We start from the raw sequence: 26312 nt of genomic DNA, 5'->3' as shown, positions 1-26312 counted from the left end.
TTCGTTCGTGAGCGAGTTGAGTCCAAAGAGATCACACCAGTGCAAATCGAGACGAAAATGCAAATTGCAGACCTATTCACCAAGGGATTAGGAGCACTTCACCTTCGGACGCTTCTTGACAAGATGGACATTCGTGACCCCTATGCTCCATCTTGAGAGGGAGTATTGGATATCTTGGGTCAACTTTCTCATAATCTTCTCCTTGATTTGCTGCCCATAATTACCTCTATTTACAGCTGCACATTCCTTACGCACTCCTAACAACTTTGCACTTTCCTTTATAATGATGGTTGCTTTTTGTATTTAATATGTTCCATACCTATTGTAATATTTATTCGAAATACACAAAAACACTTTTGATACCATCTTCCTTATTAAATAAAAAATATTTAATGATGTTTTATTATGCTACAACTCCATATTTTTTTAACATCTTAGTAACATAAAGCAGAAACAATGTTGTTGAAACAAATTAATATCATGAATGCTTGATTTACTCTTAAAATTCTCATAATTATTCAATGCTATCTTCCTCACTGATCATGGTACAAGCATAATATAGATACAGAAAAATCAATAATGCATTGTCATACTGTACCCTACAACGCAACAACATATCGGAAACACACAATTTGACCATTCTTTATTTCGACTAAGACTATTCTTGAGCTTGACTTTGACTTTTGACTAAGCCAAACCAATAAGTTAATTTCTCACTGGCCTCCCATAGCATCCGAGCTTTCTCCACATCACTGGCTTCTTGGGAGAGCTGGTTTTCAAATGAAGACAAGTTCTTGTTCCAGCTCCAATACACAAATGATTTCGTTAGGCTCGAATCGCTTACAACCTAAGAAAAAAGAAGTCCAACATAATTATCAACAACTTTTTTTGTGATGTAGTATGACAATAAAGAATTTGGTTGATGTGGCACGTTACATGAGAGGTGCAATACGTTAAAAGGCAGTGGTACACGATTGATTTTTTTTAAATAGCAGGTTTAGAATAACGAAAGTGGTTTTTAGGACTCATAATAGAGCAAATGGAATTTAGATGTATAGTCATCTGAGATAGCTGGATTGAATTTATCTCTCTTAATGGCAATCCATGTAAGCCACAACGTGTAAGTTTGTGGTGACTAGATTAAACTCACATTTTCAATCATATGGCAAGCTCTCCAGTATATTATTTTGAAGATGACAATATGATTTGAAAGCATGCGGGTTTATGTAATATAACACATTCTGAACATTATTCTCACCTAGCTTATTCCCTCACCCTACTAATATTTTCATGCAGGTTAGAAATTTTTCTATCACCCCTTCAACTTTTGAACACCAATAATTTTTCCTATATATTTATTATTTTATCCTGGTTTCCCCTTTTATAAATTCCATTCACAACTGTACCGTCCTTCTCAAATTGCTACCCTGCATTCATTCTCATCTTTTTTGTTTCCTAAAACCTCTAACAAACTGCATTTTCACTTAAAAATGTATCACGTACCTAAGTCATTGATGATCTTTTATATTTACAGCAATCACATCAGGCGTCTAGGTTGTTTCAAAATGCCGAACGTCGTGGAGACAAGCTTGTTACTAAAACGGGTGATCAAAATTTTGGTCATATTTAAATAACCATGGGATGATTGATAAAGTTCTATCCCTTGTGCGGTTCGCCGGTTTTGGTGGAATAATATATTGTAATTATAGTCTTCTTGATCGTGGGTTAATCACGGCTCTGGTGGAAAGATGGTGTTTTGAAACCCACACATTTCACCTACCATTTTGTGAAGCAACAACGACATTAAAAGATGTTAATATTTTTATGGGGTTTATGGGTTCAAAATAGTGTGCCGTGAGCTTGCCATGATTAGAAATGTGAGTTCAAAATCCATCTATCTAAAATGGTTGGTCTCATCTTGTGTTGCCACGTGGTAGAATGGTGTGTAAGGAAATAAAGTTCGATCCAATCATCTCTGATGGTTGATTTTGTCACCACAAACTTACACGTTGTTGCTTACATGGATTACCACTATGAGAGATGAATCCAATCGACACATCTGAGATGGCTAGACACTTAAATTCCATTTCCTCCGTTAACAAAGACCAAGAAACCACCTTTTTCATATTAAACCTGCAATTTTTTATTTGTTTTAAAAAACAACCACTGTTAGCACAACCCTTTAAAATTTGTACATTAACGTCTAACCTGAGCTAGGATTTTTCTGGCTTCCTATTCCGACACATAACCTTTCGTGGTGTACTTTTGGAATGGCGGAAACAAGACTCTAAACAATGGGGTGTTTTCCCTAGCAAAGGCCCGTGGTGGTAATACAACCAGGGTACATGGACGAAAAGGTAAATCCAGATTCTTCATGGTACCTTCTATGGAACTCTTGCATCGTCAGCATATTGCACACTTTTCTATCTTTGTAGGCCTTAGCACCATCAAACTCGCTTCCGTCAATCGTGTTAGAACTGGTTGGCCCCTTTGACCCACCGGCTAGCTCTCTCAGGTCCCCCAAGATAGCCTTTTGGTGGCACATTCCCAGCCAATGTGTTTGTGTTTCCTAATTTAGACCCGACCATAACACAATCATAAGAACATTTTTTTATTTCAAAATTTAATGCCAAACACCTTGTGAGTGATATAATTAAACAGAAAATCAAAACAATATTGATGCATATTGAATAAATTGTAAGAAACTCTTCCTACTGAGAGAGATGATAAACACATAGCTATTAAGTAAACGGCAAGCCCGGTGCACAAGGTCAGTAGCGGCCCTGAGAATTCACGTACCCTGCTGAGCCGGAAAAACCTATGCACCTTAGGCCAGCACTAACTAAATAATGTAAATTATTTTTTTAAAACAACAATTAAAGTTATCAATAAACATCAAAATTAGCAAAATCATAGTATTGATTTAGAGAAGGCTACCGTTAACCATCCACAAATAAAAGTAACTGAAACTCGGTAAATTACTATGTTGAATACATGGCTTTACTACTAAAAGTATAAATATATAATATCAGAAAACTTTTAAAATTTTTGTTCCCCTAGAAATATGTGCCCCAACCGGGCGCCCACGGCCCCTCCTTTGGGCCACCCCCTATACAAGGCTTCCACACATTTCAGGGGTGGTTGGCCCACTTGGGCTTGATGCAAGAAGCTGTTTTCACGGCTTGAACATGTGACGTTGAGGTCACATAACTATTAAGTAAATATATAAATTCAATAATATATTCATATACATGAGATGTTTTAGTCGGAACAATGTTTTTTTGAAAACCGGAAAAACAATTTTTTTTAGTTAGCAAAATATATGAAAATTGTTGAAATACTATACTTAATAATAGTTAATATATCACTGCTAAAAAAACAAAAGGGTATGTGCAAATTTCATTTATTAGTCGATCTTACACACATCTACAAATCATGTTAGTTATCTTATACATATATACATAACCTACATATATTTAGGTGAACGTTAATTCTTAAGAAAAAACACAAACACATTAATTAAGATTTTATGTACATAATAGAAAATACTATTCATCACAACAATTTTCAGTTATTTTGAACTTTTTGGTATTATGAACACATATTTTACCTACGGGGTTGGGAATTTGTAAGAAGTGGTACCTGTTATAGAGTCAACAATGATGAGTCGTTTTTGCGGGTAATCCGATTTCTTAAGGTCATCAAGCAGCAACCTATCGAGTAAAAATATCCAAGATGGTTAGTCCCAAGACTAATTAGTTCAAATCCTTCTGCTGTGTAAGTAGGCTCCTTAGCCGTAGGCAGATACACCGTGACATTGCACACAAGTGCATCAAGTGGTCGACCCGAACGTCTAAATGTGTCAACAAATTATCGAACACTTTCGAGACTGGAAAGGTCAAGGTGGATAGCCACCTTTTCGGCTTTCATAAAGTTTCTACAAGTAATTATTATGTGCCATTTTCTGGTGTCGGCTAAAGCCTTCGTTGTGGCTAGACCCAGACCGCGCAACACACATAATAACCACATTTCCTTTTCTTAACGTTTTCTTGCCAGCCGGTGCGACATCGTTGACCGATGGAACCGTGATTGCTGTTTGTGCACGAATTGGCCTAACAAAGACTTTGTTCGTTGAGTGATCAACAGATGACTGAAAGCAAAAGCAGTTTAAGTGAAGCGTGTCCACGTTGCCGTTTTGATAGCAAATCATGGTTTGTTGTCTAATTTTTTTGATAATTTTTCTAACATAAGTTTTTGAAATAAAATTAAGAATAATATAGTATTAATGTTCGTAGCATTAAACCGATTCCATCAAAACTAATAATAACCGGAGTTTGGAATAACATTGCAAAAATAAAAGGTCTCTTCAGTAGATATGTTATGGCGTTAAACGTGTTAATGAAAAGCACAGTCAAACGTGACGAAATACTCGTTTCTGGTTGGATAGGTGGATCGTAGATACTCCTCTTTGCTGGAAATTTCCAGCACTCTTCAACCTTTAGAGAGCCAAAGGGTCAACGGTTCGCGATAGGATGTTTGAGGGGTCATCAAGAAATGGATGGAATTGGGCATGGATCCAAGATCCGTCTACTACAGATGAGTTGCATGAGCTTTGGGATTGTCTATATTAGGGTTGAGCATTTTCGGTACCGGTAGGGTAACCCAATTTGGTACCTTCGGTACCAAATTTTGAGTATTTAATATCGGTATGGTATCAGTATTCCAAGAATTTTACACGAAATACCGGTACCATACCTAACATTTTGGTACCGGTACCCGTACCAAATATTTTCGAATTTCAGGATCGGGATTTTCAGGACCAGTACCATTCCGAGTTCATCCCTAGTCTAGATTTAATCCCAGGGAGGGAACTTGGTTCAAGGGATGACTAATAGACATATATATCGCATGTATTTGTTTCCATTACTATGATGATCATTATCCATTTCTAGAAGATTGTATCTTGCGTGACAAGTTTGTAATTTGTATTATATATGGAGATTAGTGAGAAGGAAATGATTTGAGCCAGAAAATATTTCTCTCAAAATCTATCATGGTATCACCGTAAAACCCTACCCCCATCCCTTCTCTCTCACGGCTTTCACCCTAACACTGATCCTGGTTCACTCATGTTCTATCTACATCTCTTATTATCCAACATGGACTCCAAACTTCATCCGGCTATAACCGTCACCAACATCAAAAACTTCATTTTCATAACCCTAGAGATGTAATCTGCTCAATATACCACCTTGTCTAAGTTATTCATCATTCATTGCAATGCATACTTGGTCTATGACCACCTTCCCTCCGCCACACCATCGGTTCGAACCTCCTCTTCTTGAAACGATATGGCTAACCCTAACGCTGCTCCTCCAACTACCACTGATTCATGCGAAAACTTAATTCCATAGTCCCTCAATTGATTTATGGTACTATTTCAATAGACCATCTAAGCACCATATAGAAGAAAAACACGACGGCCTTCACTGCTTGGAAAGCTGTTGCAGACATGTTCACTGACAACAAATCCTCTCAGGCGATTCATCTTAAGAATAGGTTCACTAAAACCCGCCTTGAAAAATTCCCAAACATGAACTCTTATTTTCAAGAGTTGAAAGTCATAGCAGACCAACTCGCAAGAGTTGATGCTCCAGTTGAAGATGAGGCTCTTGTAATTCAAGTCATCACATGTCTTAATGAACAGTATGAAGGTTCTGGTATGTTTTTACAGAATATGGAATCGCTACCTTCATTCTATGTTGCACACTCACGATTGATGCAAGAAACACAGAAAAATCTCCAAACAGTCGTCATCGCGATTACGGCCGGATCTGCTTTACACACCACCTCACACAAACCAACACAACCTCCAACCACACTAACTAATACCGGTCCGACACGTTGGATCAGGGACGCGAATGCAGTAGTCGAATCCGCGGTGGCCGGGCACGTGGTCGGAATTATTAATGGTCGTGGCAGGGGTGCATACTACAACAATTATGGTACTTGAGGAAACCATAATCCACCGAATTGGGACTTTGCTCCAAACTGGTATGCTCAACAAGCCCATCAACAATTTCAGCCCACACCACAATACCCAAACAATTGGCACAACATACCTTGCCCATACCCGACCACACTTTCTCCTCGGCCCAAACCATATAATGAAAACTTCGGACATGGTATTCTCAGCGCATGGCCCAACCAAGCACATATGGCAGCCTGCACCCCAACTAATATTGAGCAGGCACTTTATACTATGTCGCTAAACCCACTCATGGATACCGAGGCAACCACTTACATGACAAACAATCCGAAGTAATTTTCAGTCTCTTTTTAATAAAGGTATTTTACATAATATCACCGTTGGCATTGGTAACACCATTCCGGTCACCGAACAAGGCACTCAATACCTACCACCTCCCTACATTCCCCTTAAATTAAACAATGTTCTACTTGCCTCTAATTAATTCAAAATTTAATTAGCATTCGTCATCTCACTATTTATAATTGGATTTCCATAGAATTTAACCCCTTGTGAAGGATTTCAAGACCGGGTTCCCTATCTTTTAATGCAAAAGTAGCGGAAATCTTTATCCTCTACATGCACCAGAGTCTACACAACATAGTGCACCATCCACCTTTGTTGCTCTCTCTCAACAACTATGGCTAACGGTTTGGTCATCCCCGGCCATCTTTATTGTATTCCTTAAAACAATTTAATGTTATTTCCTTTAATAAATTAAATAAAACAGTTTTTCAATAGTGTGTATTTGGAAAAATTATTAAATTACCCTTTATGCCCTCGAATACATCTATTACTTTAACATTTGACAATATCCACATGACCTGTGGACCTCCCCGATTATTAGTACTGGCGATACTAGCTATATACTATTTCTCGATGACCTCACTGATTTATCCCATTGGCTAAAAAGTCTAGTGTTTTTCTATCTTTCATACTACATATTGAAACTCAATTTGAAAGAAAAATAAAAACATTCCAATCCGACAATGAATCGAATATATCAAATATTTGTTTAAAATGATTTTTCGATTATCATGTCCTCACACATCTTCCCAAAATGTGAAAGCCGAACGTAAAATTAGAATAGTTAATAACATAGTTTACACTTTCCTCGCTCATGCTTCTCTACCCCCATATATAGGCACCATGCTCTTGACATCGCCACTTACCTTCTAAACATTCTTCCAAGCAAATTGCATAACTTTAAAACCCCAAACTCTTTTACCATAGACATCTAACATCTACTCACCTACGAGTTTTTGGCTCCCTTTGCTACCCTCTACTTCCATCTACCCGCACTCATAAACTACCTCACCAATCCTATCCATGTGTATTTCTTGGATACCCAATCCATCATCGTATGTGTAAGTGCTTAAACCTAAACACAAACCAAATAATAATTTATCGGCATGTCGTCTTCAACAAAACCAATTTTCCTTTCGCACAAACCACTACACCATCATCCACAGCCCCACCATCCTACGAGTTTCTATCAAATCCTCATTATCCTACCCTTCAGACACAATTAGCTCCACCTTCAACATCTCCTATTATTCCTACTGACCCCACAACTTAAGATAATGCCTCCATAACCACTACTAATCCTAAAACTCAATCTCCCCCCCCCCCCCCCCCTCCCAAACTACTCAAGCTCACGACCCAACCCTCTACCCAACCACACATACGGCCCAACCCACCACAACCCCCCACACAGTCCATGGATGACCCATTCACTCCCTCCATGAACTCTCCTTATTTTCCAATTAATCCTTCCCAACCCACCACTTCCCACTGTACACACTCAAAACATACAACCTAAGCAAACCTCGACTTGTACTATGTTCACTCGTGCCATGGACGGGATCCTCAAACCAAAGAAAATCTATAATCTTTCCACCACTACTATTACTCCAATTCCCTAAAACCTCGCTCATGCCTTTTCCATACCGGAATGGCACGCCGCCATGTCTAACGAGTTTAATGCCTTATTTAAAAAAGAGACATGGGAATTGTGGCCTTGTCACCAACAAATGAATGTAATTCGTTGTATGTGGTTTTTTAAAAATAAATTTAATTCTAATGGCACTCTGGAACGTTATAAACCTAGATTGGTTTGTGATAATCGGTAGCAACAGGTTGGCATAGATTCTAGAGAAACATTCAGTCCGGTTGTTAAGTCGGCTACGATACGGACAGTTTTATTGATCGCATTAGCTCGATCGTGGCCCGTTCATCAACTTTTTGTTACCAATGCTTTTCTACACGGGAAGCTAAATGAAACGGTCTATATCTACCAACCAATGGGGTTTCGTCACTCTTTTTACCCGGATCATACTTTCAAACTTAAAAAATCTCTTTATGGGTTATAGCCGCCTGGTACCAATGGCTTACGAACTATGTCCTAACATTGGGGTGTCGACAAAGTGGGTGTTATAATTCCCTTGGGATATCTTTAACGGGTAAGGAAGATACTATGTTCCTTTTACAGACTTCTTATGATAATGATATAATCAAACGGGCTGGCATGCAAACTTGTAAATCCGTAGCCACCCCCAGTTGACACCGATGGTAAGTTAAGCGTGTCATCGGATACACTTTTTGATGATTCGACTCATTACAAAAGCATGGACGGGGCAATTCAATACCTTACTTTTAATCGTTCGGACATAAGTTATGTTGTACAACATATTTGCATGTATATGCATGCCCCTATGACCGTACATTGGGGGTAACAACTCGGATATTTCATTTATTACTTTCTTAGTCGTTACCTGACACGTTTCTATGTTCGAGTAATTTTATCAATAAAATATCGTATTTATCGTGTTATTATTATTGTTTATTATATTTAATTAATTATCAAATATAACTTTGAGATATATACCAAATTTACCCTAAACTTAGGTTTTAACCCCCTTTGTATCCACATCTAAAGTTTATGGGCCTTTTTGCAATTCTGCTTGTATATTATATTATATCTCATATCCAAACCCGTAACCCGAAACCCGTTTGATTTCTTGAACCTAAATCTTCGCGTAATACTTGGAATTTATCATATCAAATCATTCAAGATGCTTAATCAAGCTCCACCGACGTTCTAATTGTAGAAAACAATCATTAAATGATTTCGTTAACACTAAAATACAAACCGTCTCTATCAAATGGGAATTATACCATATAGAAGTTATAATAATCTAATTAAACTCGTCAACATCTTCCCCGTGACCTCGCAAAGCTAACCCTAGGAGTAATTGCATTATAACAGCCTATCAATATCAGTTTTTGTTTGTGTTCTAGCCGGCCCTGTTTCGTTTCTTTTGACCATCAATTCATCATCATATAAGGTGATTGAAATATGATCCTGGTTCGTTCTCAATCCACGATCATTAACCCATAACAATTAGTCCAAACATTAACCAATTAAACCAATTGTAATTCTAGGATTCATAAGCCAATTGGGGTTTTATCAGCGTTTGTATATAATATTTTGTTCTCACTTGTTAACCAACTGACACACCGGCTCAGTTGGTGGGGCTGTCAGTTGGTTGGGCTGTGTGTGTGTGTGTGTGTTCAAGGCTTTGAGCCATCTGGAAGCGTAGGTTCGAACCTCCCCAGCCTCGTTTTTGCTAATTTTATTTTTGTTAATTGTTTTAAGTGTTTAAATGTTCTATAAATTATTATAATTAATATTAAATACAAAATAAACAATTTTTTATTGAACCGACATCATCAAGTTAACGTTTCTTGTCAGTTAATCTCGTTACAAGCTTTCGGATATATATATATATATATGTGTGTGTGTGTATGTGTGTGTGTGCATATTATATATGTATATATTTTTTTAAACACACGCATTAAATGTGTTAAAATATATTTTCCACTTGTAATAAAACCAATTTCGTTAAAGGTTCCAATATACATATTTTATTATGATAATTAATCACTTAAACGTTTGTATTATAATTATTTTGATATTATTATATATACATATTACATGTTTTAATTATCTACGCAAATATTTATCTTATTATTACATATTATAATTAATTATACAAACATTTGTTAATATAGTATATCTCTCAACTCATATTTATTTAATTAAACTAATTATTTATTAAGTTGATTATATATTTATTATATTTAGTATAAAAGGTGATTTTATAAATAATAATAGTAATGATTCTTTTAGTTAAAAGATGAACAATAATATTGATTTTTGCAATAATAATAGCCGTAGAAATAAATCGTTCGATCCATAACATTCTAATCACAAACGTAACTTAAATCACATCGAAATATTAAATTCATTTTACGTGTTATATAATTTATAAATAACTCATAATATTATATTATTTAACTAGGAATTCTTGTCGGTGAATCCTGAAGGGTTTAACAGTTTACTTTCTCACATCATCCTTTGATCTTTTGTGCATCCTTTAAGGTGAGTAATCACTCCCCTGTTTTACTTGTTTTCAAACTTTTGGGGACTTATGCATATATACTATCAATTTACACATTTTATTATATTCTCATGCAAATTGTTAATATTTGTCTTGTGTATCAATTGAATGACCATTTGCTATTTGTTAACATGTTTATTTGTTTTCTTTATCGCATTCGGAGTGTTCCATCATTATAATCACATTATGCCGTAGTGGTCGGCGTTTGATCGCATGACAATAGTTTCACTGACAACTCATTTATTCTATCATGGTAACCAACGCCCGATTTGCATGGTAATGGTTTAGCCCGCACGTTATTATTTGTTTGCAATATTTACATGCTATGGTTTGATTGTTTATACTCACAAATAACAGTTTTACGATTTTCTTATATATATTATTGTTAGTGTCAAAACTGGTATTTTCTCATTCAACCTCGTGTTGACAAAACTATTCTATTTTGTACGCATCTGTGAGTTATCATGTTGGATTGTTAATTAAGATGAAGATCATGTAGAGATAACTTTTAGGATTAAAACTTATTCAAGAATTAAATGATCTTGTTTTGTAATATTCTATGAATTGATGTCCTTGTTTGTTAATTGTTTATTTAAACAACTAATTAGATATTGTCACTTTGCAATTGCATGATATTACCTTATGAGTTGTGAGCAATCAATTCGTGCCCCAACATTTCCGCTTAGGTTGGGGTGTAACATTGGGATGCCTTAAACGTATCATTCGATACATAAAAGTCACATTAATGATTGTCTTAACATTCGGTAAATTCAAAAATGCTTCCACGCACTCTATTTGAAGACTTCCGCTCCTGTCTCTGCATTTGCTCGTCTTCCGCTTCTACTGCGGGGGGTGTAATAGACGTATATATTGCATATATTTATTTCCATTACTATTGTGATCATTATCCCTTTCTAGAATATTGTATCTTGCATGACAAGTTTGTAATTTGTATTATATATGGAGATAAATGAGAAGGGAATTATTTGAGGCATAAATGTTGGGTTTTAGCAAGATTATCAAAGTCCAAAACAACCATTTATTAAGGAAAACTCAACGGAAGATATAAGTTTTAAATCTTGTTATTACCAAAGACATAAACCCGTTTATGTTAAACCCAATCCAGGATCCATATACGATATACACACTATCAAAACACAACCATAGGGTGTTTAACAAACATACATTCAAGTCCGAGAATGAAAGGGATGAATGAGTTGAATGGCTAGAATCCAAGGAAAGGAATCCTCAAGATTGTTATACCCAACAAGCTCCAACAAAACACCAAGTTGCTAGGGATCTTACACTTTGCTTGAACTCCTCTTGTTCTTCCTTTTGTTCTTCTCGACCGAGTAGAGGAAGAGAGAAAGAGAGTGTCTTGTGTGTGTGACAGAGAAGGTGTGGAGTACAATAATCAAGAATTATGATCTCCCTATCACACTTCTTGCATGTCTTGGAAGACATAAATAGGAGAGAGAAAGGGAAAGAGCCCCCCCCCCCCCAAGGGGTTTTCCCCCCAAAACCCAACTCAATATATTCTTTATCTTTTCCTTTAAAACATATTTATTATTTATCCAAATAAATAATATATCTCTCATACATAAATTATCCATATAATTTACTTAACACACAAATGCAAATATTTAGAAAACTCATTTTCAAATATACAAGTGTTGATTACTATTACTTAGATCATATCCAATAATAATTATCGTAGCGTTTGTCTAGCTTGTTATTGGGTATGACCCGACTTGGATCAATACGTACTAGCCACATCAACTCTAATATGTGTCTTGGGTAGATCGATTCCAACAATCTCCCACTTGCACAAGATACATATAAGATTGATGCAAATAGTAAATACCGCCTAACAACGGTTTACTATCCCTAATACGCATGACGAAGTGCCATTCAATAACATCATCCCTTTCAACTCCCTTACTTGAAATGATTTATGTGAAACTATCATTTATCCTTTTGCCACAAATGTCATGTCAAATCCGAAGACACAGAGTGATCATTCTCAGTTGATTTAACTAATCAGGCCTTAGACATTTAACTCTCAACGAATAAGAGGGAAAAATCCCCTATTGACTACATACGTCTCTCACTATCACCTTGTATTACACTTGAGCTTAGCCTTATGTACCGACATGTTTCAGAGCAGCGAAGAACTAAGTCAAAGAATAATAGTTGGTGAATATCAAGACCCAATATGTATCTCAGGTCGGAGGATACTATGATGTTCGCCTTTACTTAAATTTACTTATGATCACAAATCACAAGGATTCCATGCTGTAAAATTGAGGGCGGGTCAGTCCAATATTTATCCCATAAATATCTATGAACCTTGGCAGCAAACCCTTTGCTATATTCATAACTTATGAATATCTACCAATCCAAGTTCATAATAGTCTTGCATTCATATTTGTTCCCACAACTATGATTGACTACGGACATTTAGAATAATCACATTATTCATGGATTTAAACATGCTAAAACGGAACATAACTCAAGAACATGACCATAACCAAAACCATATGATTTAGTTAAAATAAAATTGTTCCAATATCCAAATACAAAATTCTGATCAAATCTAATCACTAGAATATCGAAGTCCTAAGGCACAAGTATGATCGTCATGCTTCGGCCTCTCAAGGAGTTTCGTGAGTGGATCCGCAATGTTTTGATCAGTATGAACTTTGCGAATACATATCTTTCCTTTTTCAACTTCATCATTTATGTAGTTGAATCTTCGCTCAATGTGCCTAGTCTTTTGATGTGCACGAGGTTCCTTGATTTGAGCAATCGCACCCTTGTTGTCACAAAAGATTTCTAGAGGGTCCTGAATGGTACGGACTACCCCTAGATCGGCAATAAACTTTCTAATCCATGCAGCTTCTTGAGCTGCCAAGGAGGCGGCGATGTATTCAGATTTTGTAGTGGACAAGGCTACCACGTCTTGTTTTGCGCTCTTCCAGTAGATAGCACCACCATTTAGAACGAAGACATATCCCGATTGTGATCGAGAATCATCTCGATCAGTTTGGAAACTTGCATCAGTGTAACCCTTTACAACGAGTTCCTCCTCACCAGAGCCATATATAAGAAACATATCCTTAGTCCTCCTAAGGTATTTCAATATGCTCTTAACTGCCATCCAATGGCTAGTTCCCGGATTTTGTTGGTATCTACTTGTCATGCTCAAAGCGCATGACACATTCAATCTAGTGCATATCATGGCATACATGATGGATCCTAAAGCAAATGCATATGGGATTCCACTCATTTTGTCTTGCTCATCCTTTGAGCTTGGATATTGAGAGGCACTCAACATTTTTCCTCTTTGAATAGGTACCAAACCTTTCTTGGAGTTTTCCATCTTGAACATTTTCAAGATTTTGTCAATGTATTCACTTTGATTCAAACCTATCAACCGCCTTGATCTATCCCTATAAATCCTTATTCCTAGAATATAGTCGGCTTCACCAAGATCTTTTATGGAAAAGCAACTTCCAAGCCAGGCTTTTACACCTTCCAAGGTTGGAATGTCATTTCCAAATAGTAATATGTCATCGACATACAACACCAGAAATGTAATGATGCTCCCACTAGCTTACTTATACACACAAGCTTCATCAGCGTTTTTGATGAATCCAAATTTCCTAAGTTCATCATCAAAACGGCGATTCCAACTCCTAGATGCTTGTTTCAATCCATAGATTGATTTCTTCAACTTGCTTACTTTATTAGGATGTTGTGGATAGACAAAACCTTCAGGCTGAACCATATAGACATCTTCCTCAAGGTTTCCATTTAGAAAAGTAGTTTTGACATCAATTTGCCATATCTCATAATCATAATATGTGGCTATGAGAAACAATATCCTTATAGATTTTAGCATCGCCACGGGCGAGAAAGTTTCATCATAATCAACCCCTTTAGTTTGAGTGAAACCCTTTGCTACAAGTCTAGCTCCATAAGTATCCAAGTTTCCATGCATATTGGTTTTCTTCTTGAAAACCCACTTACTTCCAACCAGTTTGGAGTTCAGAGGTGGTGTAACCAAGTCCCACACTTGGTTATCATGCATGGATTGCATCTCAACATTCATGGCTTCCACCCATTTATCACAATCAGATTGTGACATTGCATCTCGGTATATGGTTGGTTCATCCGAATCTACCACGTAGCATCCATCCATGAAAAATCCATATCTTTCAAGTGGGGTGCTAATTCTACCAGATTTGCGAATGTTTTGGGTGTTTTGACCATCTTCAACAACCTCTTGTTGATTGCTAGTGTCAACCAAATGTGTATCGGCTTGTGGTTCTTGATCCTCCTCGAGTTCCACAGTTCTGTCAGTTCCTTCCATAAGGAACCTTCTTCCAAGAACTTTGCCTTTCGAGCTATAAACACTTTATCCTCGCTTGGATTGTAAAAGTAATATCCCATCAAATCATTGGGATATCCTACAAAAATACACTTAGTGGATCGGCTTTCAAGTTTGTCTGGGGTGTAGATCTTAACATAAGCCTCACAACCCCATTAAATATGATAATGATGGAACCCTTCCATTCCATATTTCAAAAGGTGTCCTTTCACTTTCTTGGTTGGTGCCATATTTAAAATACGGGTTGCAGAGATTAATGCGAAACCCCAAAGTGATAGAGGTAACAAGCTTCTAGCCATCATGGATCGAACCATATCCAATAGAGTTCGATTCCTCCTTTCGGACACACCATTGTGTTGTGGTGTTCTAGGTGGAGTAAATTGTGAGACAATCCCACAATTCCTAAGATGATCTAAAAAATCATCATTGAGGTATTCACCTCCTCTATCGGAACATAGTACTTTGATTGTTTTATTGAGTTGATTTTGTACTTCATTTTGGAAGACTTTGAACATTTCAAAGGCTTCATTTTTGTGTCTTATCAATGACACATACCCATAGCGACTACGATAGTTGGTAAAGGTAATGAAGTATCTTTCACCATTTCTTATCATTGTCCTAAAAGGTCCACATACATCCGAATGTATGATGCCTAATAAGTCTTTCGCCCTTTCATTAGTTCCACTAAAGGGTTCTTTGGTCATTTTTCCCAATAAACAAGATTCACACTCATCAAATGAATCATCATTTGATTTCAAAAGACCATTCTTTTGAATTGTATGAATGCGATCCTTGTTTATGTGACCAAGGCGATAATGCCAAAGAAAAGTCTTACTCAAATCCAATTTGAGTCTTTTGGTGCTAGCTTAGTACAACGAGTTGTTAACAGTTGTGTTATCATGAACTAATTCATAAATTCCATTAGACGGCATTGCTTTAAAATAAAACACATCATTCATGAAAACAAAAAACCCATTGTTTACAAACTTGAAATCTTAAGCAAATTGTCTTAAAACAGAAACAGAGATAATATTCCTAGTCAAACTAGGAGAATATAGAATGTTTTTCAAAATAATTTCCAAACCATTTGGAAGCTTTAAAACATAATCTCCTCGGGCTTAGACATCAACCTTTGCTCCATTGCCCATGAAGAGACTTATATCTCCTTTCTTGACATCATTTCTTCTTTTAAACCCCTGCAATGAATTGCAGATATGAGTTCCACATCCGATATCCAATACCCATGTGTTAGAAGTAATAATATTAAGATCAATGTGGATCATGAAAGTTGTACCTGAGGTTTGCCCCGCATCCCTCTTAACTTTCAACTCCTTGAGATAGGTCGGACAGTTTCTCATCCAGTGACCTATCTCACCACAACCAAAGCACGGATCCTCAGCGCTAACCTTTAGCTTCTTTGGTTTTGGCTCCGCCTTTGCCTTTTTGTTGAACCCCTTCTTAACTTGGCCCTTACCCACAACAACCTTTTCCTTGGGTTTTGGGTGATGCCTCTTCTTTGAGCCACCTTCATTGATCGCAAGGACGGGTAAAACCTTTTTACCCATGCCGGCTTCGGCTGTCTTAAGCATTGCGTGAAGCTCACCAATGTAAATCGAGTACATAAGATGAGACAGATTGGGTTTCTTCCGTACGACATGCATGAAACGCTCGAACCGTTTTGAAACGTTCCACCCTAGCTTGTGTAAGGAACATTTCCTTAAGCTGGTGATCATGTCATATGACCCATGATTCTCGAAGTCCTTTTGGATCTCGGGAATCATTGTTCCCAACATGAGGTAAGAAACTTGCACCGAATTCTCGGTGTACTTCAACCAATCCGCATAGGCATCTAAGTCATTGACATCGGGTTCATCGGGAATAGGATCGTCTAAAATATATGACTTCTTCTCTTGCTTGAGAACAATTCTCAAGTTTCAATACCAGTCCATGAAATTGTTAAAATTTAGACGATCCTTGTACAGTATGGATCTCAGTGATAGATTATGCACATGAGGGATAATAGCGTTCTGTTGATTGTTTGCGGCCATCTATTAAGAATTTTAACAAAGCTCAATTTAGTATTTTCGATATCAATTAATTTTAATCGTTAATTACCCTTTAATGTCTCCAAGACAATTATTGATTAAAATCTAGAATCCAACGTTTCATTCAAATAGTAGTTAGGTGACCTTTATCCCACTATTCAAATTAACAAGGTAGTCAACGTTTGACGATTGCAACCCTTTGCAATTTCTAGTTTTATGGTATCGGTTAAACATCATATTTCTAGTTGACATGTTTAATCCCATCAACACCTTTGTACGCCATGTTTCGGTGACCCTATATACATGGTTTCCAAATCAAGTCACCCTACTTACACACACGTGTGAGTTTACACATACAAGTGGTTAGGTAACCTTTATCCCACAAGTATTGTAAAATCACCTCAAGTTCACAAGTTTTCTTAAATGTGGTTAGGTGACCTTTATCCCACATTAAGTCTCCAAGTGACTCGAGTGTCGTGTAAAAGGATGGTGTTTAACTTGTTTTAAAAGGGATTTAGTTTTCAAAATTCTAGATTGGAAAACTATTTAGTGTACCTTCCATAAGCATGCATTCAAATGTATGATACTCTTTTGAAAACCAATTTTCATATTCCTTTTAATAAAACCCATTTTATTATGAAATCATTAGTAGTTAATAAAACCAATTTTATAACTAAATAATTTCAAAGGAATCATTTTATGCTAGTTGTCGATTTTAGTTGTTAACATCCAAACATGATAAAACAATAAAATTAAAACAAACATACAAGCATAAAATACAACCACATGTTCATAACCATAGCCACCTAGATGGACAACACTTGTTGACCGAAACAATTGGGTCAAATAGGTCTCTCCTAAGGGACAAGCATGACACAAGGTATGAGATAGTGAACTCCCACTTGACTCCGCATCCATATGCTTCAAGCGTTCACTTCTTGTTGTGATCCTTTCTTCTTATTTGGGCTTCCATTTGGGCTCCAAACAACATGGTGTTGTAGTTGCATCTCCTTTTACAAAATATATCCTAAGACATTTTTTCTAGTAAAAGAAATACAACTATTCTACTTATTTTTACAACCAATTGATAGAATAAATAGATTACAAACCCGAATAAAGAATGTACAACCAAATGCATAAATCACAAACGATAATTCTTCAATATACACAAGGTCTTGGCTAGGTAATGCACATCCACACAAGCAGGTCAACCTTTGACCAAACAGGTCAACCTATGACCTCAATGGTTCCCCTTGTCCCTTAGTTCTCGTCCTAAAACAGAGAACACATAGTTCTCGGCCAGAAGACCAAAGCTTCAGAGTTTTCGGCCCGAAAGCTTTGGTTCACCGAGAACCTATTGTTCTCGGTCAACTCCGAGAACTAGTTTTTGGTCAAACCGAGAACTATGATTCACAATCATGAGTTCTCGGTCCAACCGAGAACATGTTTTTGGTCAACCGAAATCTCATGGTTCCCAACCACGAGTTCTAGGACAACCGAGAACAGGGTTTCGGGTGTCTTCGGCCAGACCGAGAACCATGGTTTCCAACCATTGTGTTCTCGGCCAGAGCTGAAGAACACAGTTTCAGCCCAAACAAGATTTGGCAACCAAAATGACCAATTTTTCCAGTTTTTACCACATGCATGTATGGTACAAACTTGAAAAACCAAGGGGCAACCAAAAGGTCTAAAGTTCTCGTCCAAAATGGTAAAGAATACCATCAAACCCGAGTACTTTAAAACCTGATTTGAAGCATGTAATAGTATAAGCGGCTATTGATGCCATTGTTGGGTTTTAGCAAGATTATCAAATTCCAAAACAACCATTTATTAAGGAAAACGCAGAGGAAGATATAGTTTTAAACCTTGTTATTACCAATTACATAAACCCGTTTATGTTAAACCCAATCCAGGATCCATATGCGATGTACACACTATCAAAACACAACCATAGGGTGTTTAACAAACATACCTTCAAGTCCGAGAATGAAAGGGATGAATGAGTTGAATGGCTAGAATCCAAGGAAAGGAATCCTCAAGCTTGTATACCCAACAAGCTCCAACAAAACACCAAGTTACTAGGGATATTACACTTTGCTTGAACTCCTCTTGTTCTTCCTTTTGTTCTTCTCGGCCGAGTAGAGGAAGAGAGAAAGAGAGTGTCTTGTGTGTGTGAGAGAGAAGGTGTGGAGTACAATAATCAAGAATTATGATCTCCCTATCACAATTCTTGCATGTCTTGAAAGACATAAACAGGAGAGAGAAAGGGAAAGAGGGGCCCCCCCCAAGGGGTTTTCCCCCCAAAACCCAACTCAATATATTGTTTACATTTTCCTTTAAAACATATTTATTATTTATCCAAATAAATAATATATCTCTCATACATAAATTATCCATATAATTTACTTAACACACAAATGCAAATATTTAGAAAACTCATTTTCAAATATACAAGTGTTGATTACTATTACTTAGATCATATCCAATAATAATTATCGTGGCGTTTGTCTAGCTTGTTATTGGGTATGACCCGAATTGGATCAATACGTACTATCCACATCAACTTTAATATGTGTCTCGAAATTCTATCAATGACTCATTGTTGGAACCCGTTTAGTATCAATTCAATAACAATTAACAAGCTCATAATTACCTTAGATTAAGTGTTATATATGTATATGTATTATCAGTATATGTATACCAATAGTTCGTATAATATTAGGATGAAGATCGAGAGAGGATTTGGACAGGGGTTTCGTTAATTAACTCTCAAAACTTAACTTAAGCATGAACAGTGTTCACGTATAAATAGAAGACAAACCTAGTTCGTTAACATCCCCTAACGAACTAGAGTTCGCTTCGTTACATACATTTAAACAAAATAAAATAAAAACGAATCACCCATTGATTCGTTTACAATCCCTAACGAATCAGGAGGGAATCAACTTTAAGTCTTAGTTCGCTAAACAACCTTAGTGAACTAGACATTACATATAACGAACTAGACAATAATTTAGTTGTTTATTACATTAAACATAAAACAAAAACGTTAACGATAATTATAAAGACTCAAGACACAAAACCATGCACTAACAAACACCCCCTCTGTTAGTGCACGGTTTTGCGTCTAGAGTCTTTGTATTTATCATTTATGTTTATTTGATATTTAAATGTAATATTTAATTTTTATATTTATCTAATTCGTTAAAGTTATGTCTAGTTTGCTAGGAATGTTAGCGAACTAAGACTAGTTCGTTAAGATTGAGTCTAGTTCGCTAGGGATGTTAGCGAACTAGGACATTATAATGTATTCCCTCCTGATTCGTTAGGGGATGTTAACGAATCAGGGGGTGGTTCGTTAAGTTAAATTATGTAACGAAGGGGAAGCTGGTTCGCTAGGGGATGTTAGCGAACCTTCTATATATAGTGAACCACTGTTCACTTGTAAGGGGGTTGAAGTTTTTGAGAGAATTAAGATTATTCAGAAAAGTCTAAAGTATTTTCTCTCTCTCCAGCTTCACGTTAAACTTATTGATAATATATACACATACGTAGAACACCGAATCAAGTGGTATTGATTATGAGATTGATCTATATTATTATAACTGACAGATCTGAGATCTGTGTTAATAGCTATTGACTGTTGGTTATTGTTAAAGTACGGGATCAAACAAGTGGTATCAGAGCTTTCGGTGCTCTTTACGCTTGATTTGGTGTACTAATTGTTATTTTTATTGAGTTTTCTGTTTTTGTTTGAATTTGAATCAATTCATTGTTGATTTGATTGAATTATGGATGAATTAGATTGAATTTGTGATGGTTAAGGTATTGATAATGTTCAATTGAGTGGAATTGGATTGAGGATTGGATTTGGTAAGGTTATTGTGTTTTCAGTTTGAACAGGGGATTGGTTTTGGTTGAAATTGGTTAGTGTATTGTGATAATCGGTTACGAAATGTGTTGAGCTGAATTCGCGTTGTGATTACGAAGATTTTGGTATATTATTTGTTAGATTTGGTTGACAATTGAGTGTGTATTACGGATCTGGCATTACTAAGTTTCTGGGTTTGATCTTCATAAATATGGAAAAACACGTTGAATGTTTGAAGATATGAAGATGCATGCGATTCGCTATAAAGTTCCAGGCGATTCGCTATGTCATTTAACTTGATTCGCTATCAGTTCGCTAACTGATTCGTGTGGGTTAATCAATTCGTGTTATCTAGTTCGTTAAACTAGATAACTGATTCGTTTGACACGTGTTTGTCTTGGAATTTGTGTCATAACAACCTTTGCCACATGGCATAAGGTGTCAGAGTTTGTTACAAACGGTTGTAACAACCTGATTCGCTATAGTGTTGATTCGTTATCAATTGTAGCTGATTCGTTATCTTAATTCGCTAAGCACTCCTTAGTGATTCGCAAAGTTTATTTTGGCGATTCGTTATTGATTATTATCTGATTCGTTGAACTGATTCGTTATATTTCGTTTGGTCAATTCGTTAAGTTGACTTGGTCAATTCGTTTGGTCAATTCGTTAAGTTGACTTGGTCAATTCATTTGATTAATTCGTTAGGTTGACTTGTGATTCGTTAAACCTTCATCACATTCGTCATCTGTTTCGCCATTTGGGTGATTCGTTAACCTTATTTGTGATTCGTTAAGTTGACTCGTTAAGTTGACTTTTGATTCGTTAAGATACTCCATTATTGATCAGTCTTAATTTCGTTAAGGATTGATTCGCTACAACTATTCACAGTTCGCTACAACTGTTCATAGTTCGTTACAACTGTTCACAGTTCGCTACAACTGTTCACAGTTCACAATTGCTGTTCACTGATTCGTTAAGATATTTCATTATTTGATTCGTTTTCAAAGATGGCTGGTATGTATGCATTGGCGTCTCAAAATATGTTGATGCAACAGATGTTGCAACTTGATACCGAGATAGGTTCACATTCTAAATGTACAAGATTGATGAAGTTCAGTGATTTCGCCAAATGGGAAACTCGGTTTCGTGCACATTTGGGATCGGTTCATCCTGACTGTTCATATTGTCTTTATGAGGTTTATGTTGCACCAATGATTGGTGATGATACTATTGGGTATACTCCTAAAGCTGTCTCTCAATACTCACAAGAAGAGAAGAAAGCTTTAGAAATCGAGATAAAAGCATATTCTACTTTGACTATGGCTTTACCAGAGAATATCTTTCATCAAGTTGGAAGTATCAAGATATGTGCATCTTTGTTTCAACATCTGCGTATGAGAAGCATGGGAAACACAGCTGAGAGTAAGAAAGTGATGCTCAAGTTTCAATTCCGAAACTTTAATTTATTGAAAGGAGAAACAGTTGAAGAGATGACTACAAGATTTAGTCATTTAATTGCTGAAATGGACAAAATGAAAATGGAAATTTCTGAAAGAGATAAAATTGACACTATCAAGAGTGTGCTTCCAAGTTCCTACTCAACATTTCTCATGGTTTTGAAAGAGAATGATTATTTTCTGAATGAAGATTTGACAGCACTTGAATTTCTACAAAAGATCGAAGCTAGAGAATATGATCTTAAGTGTCAAAAATCTTCCAAAGAAAATCAAGATCCAGCTTTCTATGGTGGAAGTATGCCTCTCAGTTCAACAATCTCACCAATCACTGCTTTTCTTACTCATGCCGCAAGTGAAAAAGAATCTGCTATATTTAATGATCCAAAAGTTTGTTTTTACTCTGCTGGTAATTCAGGTGGTTCTGGAAGTTCTACTAGTATCAATCCATTTGCTACACCACCTAGTGTGAATATGAAGGAAGCTGAGCAAAACTTTGCTTTTCTGACGGCATTTATGTCTTCATATGAAAACTTGGTGAGTAGTAAAATTGCCACAAGTGAGTTAACTGATGAGGATTATGATCAGATAGATCTGGATGATCTAGAGATCATGGATTTGAAATGGAATATGGCCATGATCGTTCGTAAAGTTAAAAGATTCATGCAGAGAACTGGAAAAGATCTTCCAGCGTTAAACAAGAAGTTGGGTTTTGACAAATTAAAGGTGAAGTGTTATAATTGTCAAGAATTTGGGCATTTCGCGAAGGAATGTGACAAACCAAGGGAAGAATACACTGGACCTCGTGGTCAAAGTCAAATGCTTCTTCACCACAAGGAAGTGATGCTGAAAAGAAACTGTCTTCTTCTACAACACAAGCAATGTTAGCAGACGGAACTGATTGGTCACAACGGCTACTATGCAATGATGTTCAAGCAAATTTAGCTATGTTTGGGTTACATGAAGATTGTCAAGATGCTAATGGTAGTGTGATGTCTTCAGATAATGATTCTGGATCTGATTCTGACGACTCTTTCGACAAGTCTTCTGAATCAATGTTTGCTTGCATGGCTAAGATCAATGAGGTTAGTAATTCTATTTCTTCTACTTCATTTGGTAAAACATCATGTGTTGACTGTGAATCTAACAACTCTAAGTTAGAAGCTTTGAAAAATCAAAATGATAATCTTATAAGAGAAATTGCTTCTCTTAGGGACACTTATCGACAATCTCTTGAGTCTCAAATGAAATCTCGAGAAAAGATTGAAGCATTGTCGACAAGTAATCACGATCTCAAAGCCGAGTTATCTGTGAAAATGACCATTAATGACCAAAAGTTTCAGGAAATCTTGAAACATCGTTCTAAGATAACTGAGCTTGAGAATGAGGTTCTTGAGTTGAAGAACAAATTGGGTAAATTTCGAAATTCTTCGTTTTTATTGAATGAAATTATTGAAGTTTCTGGAAAACAAAAGGACTCTAAAAGGGGTATAGGTTTTGTAGAAATTCCTCCACCATTTCACAACGACTATAAAATGAATCCTTTTGCTAGAAAGGAAGAAGAGGTAATTTTGAAAGAATCTGTAATTTCAAAAAATGTTGAATCTGTTAAATCTAAAGATGTTAAAACCCAATCTGTTCCTCAAAAATCTCATGTCCAAAGCAAAAAGGTGTTTGTTGAACACAATGACGAGGTCATTATCGAGGATGTGTTTGAACCAGAGATTATACACAAGAATAAGAAAATTCCCAGTTCTAATCATATTCTGTGCGAACCTCACGAATTTGAGGAAGCAGTGTATGGTTCACACAAACCTCAAGAGACAAAGGAAAATTCAAAGAAAGTGAACTCTATGAAGGCAAAGAAGTCAGTTAAATCGAAAATTTCTGATGAGGATTTAATGCATTTCATTAATCCTTCTAGTTCTAAGCCATCTGCTGCTAGAGTTTTTAAGTTAAAAGGAATGGACACAATGTTCACTGAAAAAGATATTCCAATTAGTATCATTAAGCCTGAGCTAATTGAGAGTGTGTTTTACAATGAAACTTCCAAGGTTCGTGAACTTGAACGTGTGTATGCTCAAGCGAAAACATCAGTCTCATCCGATCCATTGACTAAGGCAAAACAATTTTTAAAACAAGCTAAGAAGATTAATTTTGTGAAATCAACTGGAACAGATACACTAAAAAGCTTTTCAAACCATTCTAATTTAGATTTTTATTTAAAAAAGAAAGCTGAATTGACTGATGAGTTTGCTAACTGCATGACAAAAAATGTGAGTCATCATCAATCATCTATTCCAATTTCTTCTAAACATCATCATGTGGACATGCGAACGTGTTTTTTATGCGGTCAACAAGGTCATGTTGTGAGGAATTGTAGTCAGCAAAACTTTCAGAATCTTCATCCTTTTATCAAGGACAAATCTAAGCCAATTCAAGTGGTTAAGGAGATTCTGATACGACCTGTGTCATATGCTGATGATACTCATATTTTATTCTCTAATGTGAATCCTCGGAAGGTGTTTCATATCAATGAGACACACGGTCAAGTAAAACCAAAATTCATTCCAACTGAACCTATATGTCAAAACAGGAATTCAAACATTGTTCAGGAAGCATACTTAAGACGAAAGTCTAAGAAGCCATTAACTTATTCACAAGTGGCTGAACAAAAATTGAAAACTGTTAAAGTTAATGATCAAAGAGAAAACCAAAAGGTGCCCAAGACTGAGGCCTGGGCTGCCTTTTTGAACTAATCACTTTTGTGTATGTGTAGGGTCCATCCAAGACTATCTCTGGTGAAAACTGGATCATGGATAGCGGATGTTCTCGTCATATCACTGGAAATCTCGACCTATTAACCAACGTAAGAAATATTCAAGGGGGTTATGTAGCGTTTGCTGGGAATTCTAGGGGCATGATCACACAAGAGGGTGATGTTTCAAATGGTCATATTACATTTGAAAAAGTAAATTAATGTGACAAGGTTGATCATAACTTATTGAGTGTATCGCAGATTTGTGATAAAAAGTATACTACAATATTTACTGACAAAGAGTGTCTTATCTTGAAACCGGGTTTTATTATTCCCGAGGACATGGTTGTCATGCGATCACCACGATCAAATGATATTTATGTCTTAAACATGAGTTCTAAGATATCAAAATCGATCGAAACATGTTTTGTCTCGAAAGCAACTGAGAAAGACTCGATTCTATGGCATCGAAGAATGGGTCACATTCATGTTAGAAAGATGATTTATTTAATGGCAAATAATTTAGTTGAGGGTGTTTTGTTAAAGAACTTTAAGATATCTGATCACTGTGTTGCATGCAAAAAGGGCAAGCAGAAGAAGAAGACACATCCTTCTAAGTTATTGAATTCCATTAATACTCTTCTTGAACGACTTCATATGGATTTGTTTGGTCCAGTGAATCGTGCGAGTATTTTTGGAGACTGGTATTGTCTGGTAGTGATAGATGATTATTCAAGATATTCATGGGTGTTATTTATGAATTCAAAAGATCAAACACCTGTTTTGGTACAAAACCTTATTACTAAGATAAAATCACTGTACAAACAAAAAGTGAGGAGAATTCGAAGTGATAATGGTACTGAATTCGAAAACACTATTTTAGATTTCTTTTGTATTCAAAAGGGAATTCACCGAGAATATAGTGCACCTTATGTACCACAACAAAACGGTGTTGCTGAAAGGAAAAATAGAACTCTGATTGACGCTGCACGTACAATGCTTGCTGATTCAAAGCTTCTTATTCAATTTTGGAATGAAGCAGTGAACACAGCTTGTTATACACTTAATCGGGTTCTAACAGTAAAACGACTCAAGAAGACAAGCTATGAAATATTAAATAACAGAAAACCTAATTTAAAGTACCTGGAACCATTTGGGTGTCCGTGTACAATGTTGATGAAGGACTCAGGTAAATTTGATGAAAAGGCTATCGAAGGATATTTCTTGGGATATGCGTCTCCAAAGAAAAGAGTATTTAATTTTACATCTGGCTGTGTTGAAGAATGGTACCATGTGGACT

General features: G+C 36.3%; 1 pseudogene; it reads right to left on the bottom strand.

Annotated features, from left to right (window-relative positions):
• Positions 1–435: 435 nt before the first annotated feature.
• Positions 436–26312, bottom strand: part of LOC143592243 (protochlorophyllide reductase-like) — a 50303-nt pseudogene continuing 24426 nt past the window's right edge.

Source organism: Bidens hawaiensis, unplaced genomic scaffold (genome assembly GCF_021521415.1).
Source record: "Bidens hawaiensis isolate Kalapana, Puna unplaced genomic scaffold, B.hawaiensis_p1.1 tig00040628_1, whole genome shotgun sequence".
Lineage (NCBI taxonomy): Eukaryota > Viridiplantae > Streptophyta > Magnoliopsida > Asterales > Asteraceae > Bidens > Bidens hawaiensis.
Note: the sequence above shows the minus strand (reverse complement) of the source record. Positions and strands in the feature narration are given on the sequence as shown.